The following is an 8,209-nucleotide window of genomic DNA, read 5'->3' as shown; positions in this document are numbered from 1 at the left end:
AAGTATCAAGAAGTACATTTTAAAGTCAGAAACAAAGTCAGGAGCAAAGTCGGTAAGAAGGGGCCAGCTTTAAGGACCCCGCCGGTCCGGAAATGGTGACATCACTCAGGAAGGCAGCGGTAACTCCGCTGGGGCCGGGATTAGCACAGTCCTCACCCCCGGTAGGCCCTGCAGATATTTCACACTCCTTTCTCCTTCTCCTTATTGTATTTGTGTTCTGTTTTATGTTATTATATATATGTTCTGTTTGTATAGCTTTGGATGATTTTATCTGGAAAGTATCATAAATGGAATAAAATGAAATGAAATGAATACTATATGGAAATCGTAAACCCTTGGTGCAAAACACAAGCAGCTTCATGAAAGAGGCCACAGAATTTGTGAACTAGCTGCAGAATCGCTAGCAATAACATTTCCCATGGAAACGCATAGCTGCATGTCACCAATCTCTAAAGATACTTACCCTGGACCATCAGTACACACTAGAAACTATGGAAATTAGAGATTTCCATTCCTCCTGATCCACAACCACTTCAGCTTCGATAAGAGCATCTATTACAGATCATGCAACCTGCTATGGGCACCAGGCAACCATCACAGTTTCCTAATATTTTCCTGGTAGGATTGGACAGCAGATTCCTGATGGAAGTGTGTAGCCAGTAAATTTTAATATGCTTTGTTTTTTAAACTTTGTTCTCTTTTTGTTTCATTTCCCTTCATGTCATTGTATTTTAGTGCATGCTAATTCGAGTCAGGGTTCAGTGTTCACTGAAAAATGTCTATGCCGCATGTCTATGCCGCATTGTCCAAATATTCTAAGCAGTTTACAAACAATATTCCTATATAAAACAAAAAGAAAAGCATATATATTATAAAACAGACAGCTACATCTTAACCTAGCATGCACTGAACAAAATTTCATGACACAAATGATAGCACGTCCCTAAGTCTTGAAATCACACCACACCAAATATTTTGGGTAACATGTACACTGACATTTCTGTGATATGGTCCAACAGGGAAGGGAATCAAACTGTTTCAGAAATCTTTTAATGCGTTGGATCCATGTCCCTCTTCTTTAGATTTCAAGACTGGGAGATGTCCTGAATTCTTCATTGGTTCCTAAAACCAAGTAGAAACAGCAGTTTTAAGACCCTTGCTTAGAAACCCTTCATTGGCGCCATCCAGTCTGGACCGTTATAGGCCTCTTTCCAATCTGTCTTATCTAGGAAAGGACATGGAGCACGTAGTCTATTCTCAACTGATTTTCTTCACGACAGAAATATGTCTGGATCTGTTTCAATCTGGTTTTAACTTTAAGATGTATTCTGGCACAGAGGCAATCTTGCTGGGAAGTCTTGACATTCTATGGTGAGAGTTTGACGGAGGTCATGATTCCTCGCTAATTTTACTTGATTATATGGCAATTTATGGCACTCTTCAGTTTCAGCATTTTACAGGATTGGCTAGCTCCGTGTTTCTCTACCTTTTTGATGTCAGGTACTGTTTGGCTGACCTGCTAAACTGATATGAACTGGCTGGTTGGCAGGCAGGTTGGGGGAGACCCCTGAAGATTGGGGGGAGTTCTCTCCTGTGGCTGAAGTGGGTGAGGTCCCATCTGTTGTTAAAAGTGCAGGAGGGAGAGAGTCTTCCTTTCAGGAGCCTCCCCCAGTCTCAACTCAGCCACCCCTAATGCTTTAATTACAAGAATTATGAGAAAGGTGCTGAGCTTCGTGCACTCGGAGCAGGAGAGGGAAAGAAATGTCTCCTCTTTCCAGAGGATAGTGTAGCCAGAAGCTAAATATCTCTACATTGATGCCAGTGGGGGCAGATGCTACCTCTTTAAGGGGCCTTGTGCTTGCAGCAGCTCTCGTGGCTGCCTAGCCGGCAACTTGTTGGATTTTTTTTTTCCCCCAGAGCTGGCATGAGGACAATCTTGGGCTCAGCTTAGCCTGATGTTCATGTTTAGCCTTCTGGTCCAATTAGCTGTTCAGTGTCATCAGTAATAAAAAGCTGAAGAGCGCCGGCAGTCCGTCCCCCAAACACCCGGAAATAACAGCAACGTGCAGTGCCATGGGCCTGGAGTGAAGCTGCTACCAGGACATTTTGGCCTGGAGGTTTAGGGCAGGAAAAAAAATGTCCCACTTAATGCTATGCACATGCACATCAAACCAAGCATTAAGCACATGCAGTTAAGCCAATCGGTTTTGATATAAGCATGAATTACAGTTTTGGGTGGCACAGGAAAAGCATTTGGTGCTCTTCATTCAACTGATTTAGAGGTGCTCCGTGATAAGATGGGGATCCACAGCTCAAAATGTTTCTGAAGACTTTGCCTCACAACATAGGATTAATGAGGCTTCCTCTTAAACTTTCCAATGTGATTGTTGATACTTTTGTTCTTATGTTGCCTCTATTGTAGAACAGAAAATTGTTACCTTAGGAATACACATTAGGAAAGAATGTTTCTTGGCCATAACCTGTGATCAGGAACAGATCAAGCTTATTTCTATCTTTAAAGAAATTCTTATCACTGCTAACTTAGGACACTGGTTACCATCTCTCACGCAGATGGCTAGCACCAAATTACCTAAATTTCCTATTACTCGCCTTGATTAGTGGAAAGTTAGTATGCCAATCTGTTCGTCACAAGGATGCTCTATCTGTACTTTGATCCTATGGGGAGGCCAACATATTTACTCCTGGGCATAAAAAATATAAATTCTGTGCACAAAATCTTAAAATTCTGCAAACTTTATATTGGTCAAAATAACACAATTTACATGACAGTCCTTAAGTAATTAAATTTTAATTTAATATGGAAAAATGTTATTACTTAAAGATGCAGAATTTTAAATATTTTGAGCAGAATTTCCCTAGAAATTCACTGTAAGTGTCCCTGCCACTCGCTCTCCCTACTCCTCTGGCCACTTTGCCCTCTTAGGCCCCAACTCCTCCACCTGCCAGTATCTCTCCCCACCATCTCTAGGCTCAACCCCTTCCACTCTATCTCCACTCCCAGAGTTTGAACCCGTTCTCAGTACTGCCCCTCACACAGGCTCCCTCTGTCCCTCCCTCTCTCACACACACATGCTTCCTTTCTCTAGTGCACATACACACATCCCCTCATACAGGCTCCCTCTCTCTTGCATACACACCCACACAAGCTCCCTTTCTCTCTCACGCATACACCCTCACACAGGCTACCTATGTCTCTCTCACTCACTCCTTCACACAGGCTCTCTCTCACACATACACAATCTCTTCACACAGGCTAGCACCCTCACATACACACGATCCATTTTTCATACACACGAGCTCCCAATCTCTCACACACATACACACTCCTTCTCAATCTCCTCATATAGGCTGAGCTCCCTCTCTCTGGCACCCACACTCAAACACCCCCCTGCTCTCTCTTAGACACCCCCGCTTACCCTCCCTGGTCTCTCTCACCCCTCCCCCTGCTGTCTTTCTCTCTCTCACCCCTACCCCATCTAATCTCTCACCCTCCCTTCCTCTCTCTCATACCCCCTTCCCTCCCCCTTCTCACACAATCCTCCCCCTCCCCCCTCCCACACCCACACCCCCCTCCTCACTCTCTCTCACACACACACACACACACACACACACACACACACCTCTCTACATTCATTCATGCTCACCGGGGCCTTCATCTTTGCCGCGAGCGGAGTGCATCCTGAGGCACGCAGGGGCCTTCATGTTCGCTGGAAATGGTGCACACACTCCGTTTGCGGCATGCCGGGGCCTTCATCTTCGCCGTGAACAGTGTGCTACATTCGCAGCATGCTGGGGTCTCCTCTGCCATTTTCTGCGAAGGAGGGGAATTCTGCGCAAATTCTGCACTCCACAGTAGTGCAGAATTCTCCCAGGACTAATACTATTAGTTACCCTTTTGTCTATATTGGTGTACAATGTCACAATAGGCTTATTTACGCTCGATCATCTGACATGTGTACAACCCACTGGATGATGACTGGAATTCAAACTCTCATACTCACTCATCACCTCACATATTTCCTATTACCTGGGAGCTGGACACGTTTTTTTCATTTATTTCCCCAGACTGTTTCTTTTTTGCTATTGCACATAAAGTATTTGCCTTCTTAAGCACACTAAATTCTATAGTTCATACTATCTACTGAATAGTACCTGGTGCAGCAATTCTCCACTATCCTCCAATGATGGCACAGCATCTTCCACAGCCCTTGTTACCAATGACTATGTTGACATTCCAGACGTTTGGTCCGTGCACCTGCTACCCTCTAGGCATGGAGAAAGAAACATTATGCAAACTGTTAAACTGTACAAAACTCTATGCATGTATCAATCACTTTAAGACCATCTTCATAGAAGTAAATCATATCATTACCAATGAGAATGGGAACATTCAACAACCTGTTGCAAACTTGCTGCAAGATGCTCACAGAAGGGTTGTTTAGCTATTCAACTACTGCTAATCGTGTTTTTAATGTTTTCATTCATCCTATCATTGTTATACAAATTATATTATGCACTGTTGTGATTTTCTTGTGTTCTGAGATGAAGTAGATATACATCTTCCTGCAACCCATGTCCTACAGGTTACCATGCGCCTTTTTTAGCATACATTATATAGTGATTGGCTATAGTCTCTCTTAGCATTTGCCTCTGCCTCCAGGCCTGGTCCAATTGTATTTACTATACTGCTTCCTAGATTCAGCTCTAGTATATTATTACTTCTCATACCAACATACCCTTATGCATCATGATACTTTGATCCTTTGGCCTCATCATCAGAAATTCTGGTATCTCTTATGCCTTAGTTCATTCTTTCTAAGACAGGCACTAACCTGGCATATTGGGTTACCTCACCAGTAATGGTTACCCTACCTAAGACATGAGGTATGGATTCATAATGGGACGTGTTTACCTCCATGGTTATGGAGAAGATAGCATGCAGGACAGGGGAACCTGCTTCAATCAGCAGGATACATATTATTGGAGGTATTGGAGGCGTCATAAATCTGACCCAAGTGGTGTGTTGTACTGTTGACAATTGCTGTATGCAAGGCAATTGAGTCTCTTAATGTTCTGTTTACAGGTACCTCACAATTTGCTTTTGTATTCCCCCGTGCATATTTTCATAAGGAGAAAAAGTGTGGGAAATGTCAGTACCCACAATGTAATTCAGCAGGCTGCTTGGCATGTCTAGGCCCAGTGATCTTCTGGATAGTGCTGTACTATAACCGACCTTGTGACTAAAAGAGATAAATTTATCTCCTTCCATCCTGGGAGTCACACTTGCATGTGAGAACCAAAACGTATGCACTTAGAAGCAAATGCAAATTAAGAGCAATACAACTTAACACAACAATAGAACCATCAAGTACTTGGGCAGAGAGACTCGCAGACACACACTCACACTCGCTCTCTTTTGCAGCTGCACACAGTCCTTTGTAACATACAGATTTATAACAATTCTTTCCTTTGTGTATCTTATTCTATTATCCAGTACCACTGGGAAAGTGAACTCGGGATCTGCATTACTACTACTGTTAATCATTTTACGCCCGCCTGAGCACCGGCGTTCATCAGATAGTATGATTTAATATAAAGGCCAAGATGGAGATAAGTAACACAAAGCTCAAAGCCCTGGATTTAAAAATATAGACAATGGGAAAGTACCTTGAGGAGGAGCTGGATGCCTGGGAGAAGTCAGGCGAAGGGGAACAAGTGCGAGTCAAACTAAAATGAGCTCTATTAATGGCAACAAATCTTTATGTACGAAAAGTAACTACAAGGAAAAAAAAATAAAGGTAAACAAATCAGCATTCAAAAAGTACAAAGGGGGTCTCAAAAAGAGGAGCAAAGGTAAGAATGTCTGGAAAAGCTAAGAGAGGAGGAAAGAGATCAGGGCGGCAACAGCTGAAGTGAAAGAAAGGGGACTGGCAAAGAGGGAAAAGCGAGGCGCCAAAACATTTTTCAGATATGCGAGAAAGGAGGAAGGCCCAGGGGTGGCCACTGTAAAACTGAAAGGAGACAAGGAGCAATGTGCGGAGAAAGAAGAGAAGAAAAGCAGAAGTATTAAACAAATACTTGCGTTCCAGAGGGCTGTTCCTATTTGGCAAGAGTACAAACAGATGTGCAGTTCCCACCCCCCCCCCCATTTGCAGGAGGGAGTGTTTGATTAACGTGGATAAAGCCATGGGAGCCTGATGAGCTGCATCCCGACGTACTAAGGGAACTCGGAGAGGTGCTGACGGGGCTGCTGAAGGGCCCGTCCAATAGATCCTTGGAGATGGGTGTGGTGCGGTGGGGGGGTCCCGCTTCACAAAAGTGGGAGCAGAGAGGAGCCTGGACACTGCAGGCCTGTTAGCCTCGCCTCGCTGGTGGGAAAATGAATGCAGACTCTGCTGAAAGAAAGGGTAAGTGAACTATTTATGAACCAGCGGGTTGCGGGATCCAAGGCAACATGGTTTTACAAGAGAAAGGCTGTGTCAAATGAATCAGATTGATTTATTTTTTATTGGGAGACTAGAGAATTAGATCAAGGGATAAGCACTCAATGATAGACTTGGATTTCAGCAAAGCTTTTGAAATGGTCCCAGTTAAGAGGCTTATGAACAGAGTGAGCAGCCTGGGAGTGGGTCCCAAGGTGGTAGAACGGATTACAAATTGGTTGACTGACAGACGACAGCGAGTAGCGGTAAATGGAACGCACTCTGAGGAGAAAAGCGTGATAAGTGGGGTGCCCCAAGGATCGGTTCTGGGGCCGGTTCTGTTCAATTACTTTGTGAGCGATATTACAGAGGAGGCAGAAGGCAAAATTTGACTTTTTGCAAATGACACGAAGATCTGGAACAGAGTGGACACACCTGAAACAGTAGAAAGAATAAGAAGTGATCTAAGAAAGCTGAAGATAGTGAAGCAAATGTGATAAAGTAGTGACTAAGGCTAGAGGGATACTGGCCTGCATATAGGCACAACCAGCAGAAAAAGGAAGTGGTAATGCTCCTGTACAGATCATTGATGAAAAATATTGTGTTCAGTTCAGAACCTTGAGGGGTCTGTACCAAAAGACTTGTGAGATGAGACTGGAGGACCTAAATATGTATACCCTGGAGGAGAGGAGAGACAGGGGAGATATGATGCAGACTTTTAAAGATCTGAAAAGTATTAATAATGCACAGGAATCAAATTCCTTCCAATAGAAAAGAAGCTGTAGAACTAGGTTTCTACCCTTTGTTTCAGGGTTTTTAAGCAATTATCAATCCACAATAGAACACTGCTTCCTATATGTAATTTCCTGCGTCGTCTCTCACGGGGAACTTTGTCAAATGCCTTTGGAAAGTCCAAATACATTCTATCAACCAGCTCACCTTTATCTACGTGTTTATTTACATTTAAAAAAATGTTAAAAGATTGTTAAGACAAGTTTTCCCTTGCTAAAATGATGTTGACTCTTTGCCATTAAGCCATGGCTATCTATATGGCCAGTGATTTTGTTTTTAAGAATAGATTCTACCACTTTGCCTGGCACCAATACTGAGCTCACCAATCTATAGTTTCCTGGATCACCACAGCAGCCCTTTTTAAAAATCAGTTACACATTGGCCACCTTCCAGTTTTTTTTTAGGAATCATGGCCTTTATAAATGATAATTAATTAGAGATTTCATGTTTTAGTTCTTTTAGAACTCCAGGGTGGATGCCATCCATTCCTAGTGATTTGTTACTCTTTAGTTTGTCAATCTGATCTATTATATGCTCCATTTCACAGATAATTGTTTTAGTTGCTCAGAATCTCTACCATTAAAGAATGTTTCAAGTATAGGTATGTTCCCAGCATTCTCCTTTATAAAGACAGAGGCAAAGAATTCATTCAGTTATTTTTTGCGATTTCCTTGTTTTCAACTGAGCATACCCCTTGTCCCTCAGATATCTAGTGGCCCAACTAACTCCCTCACAGGCTTTTTGCTTTAAATGTACTTGAAAAGTTTTATTAGTAATTTTTGCCTCACTGACAAGCTTATTCTCAAAGTCTCTCTTGGCCTGTCTAAATACTGTTTTATATCTAACTTGCCAGTGCTTATGCTCTTGCCTGTTTTCTTCATTTGGGTCTGCTTTCCATTTTATTAAATGATGACCTTTTAGCTTTAACTGCCTCTTTTATCTCATTATTAAATCACTCTGGCAGGCGTTTGATC

General features: G+C 42.7%; 1 long non-coding RNA gene across 1 annotated transcript; it reads right to left on the bottom strand.

Moving 5' to 3' along the window:
* Positions 1-571: 571 nt before the first annotated feature.
* On the bottom strand, positions 572-5,797 carry LOC115088761. The gene is made up of 3 exons (XR_003855854.1): positions 5,689-5,797; positions 4,174-4,286; positions 572-1,122 (listed from the first exon to the last, which is right to left on the bottom strand). It is a non-coding gene; the product is annotated as an uncharacterized LOC115088761 (long non-coding RNA).
* Between the last annotated feature and the right edge of the window lie 2,412 nt (positions 5,798-8,209).

Source organism: Rhinatrema bivittatum, chromosome 3 (assembly GCF_901001135.1).
Source record: "Rhinatrema bivittatum chromosome 3, aRhiBiv1.1, whole genome shotgun sequence".
Lineage (NCBI taxonomy): Eukaryota > Metazoa > Chordata > Amphibia > Gymnophiona > Rhinatrematidae > Rhinatrema > Rhinatrema bivittatum.
This window is presented reverse-complemented; position numbering and strand designations above follow the sequence as displayed.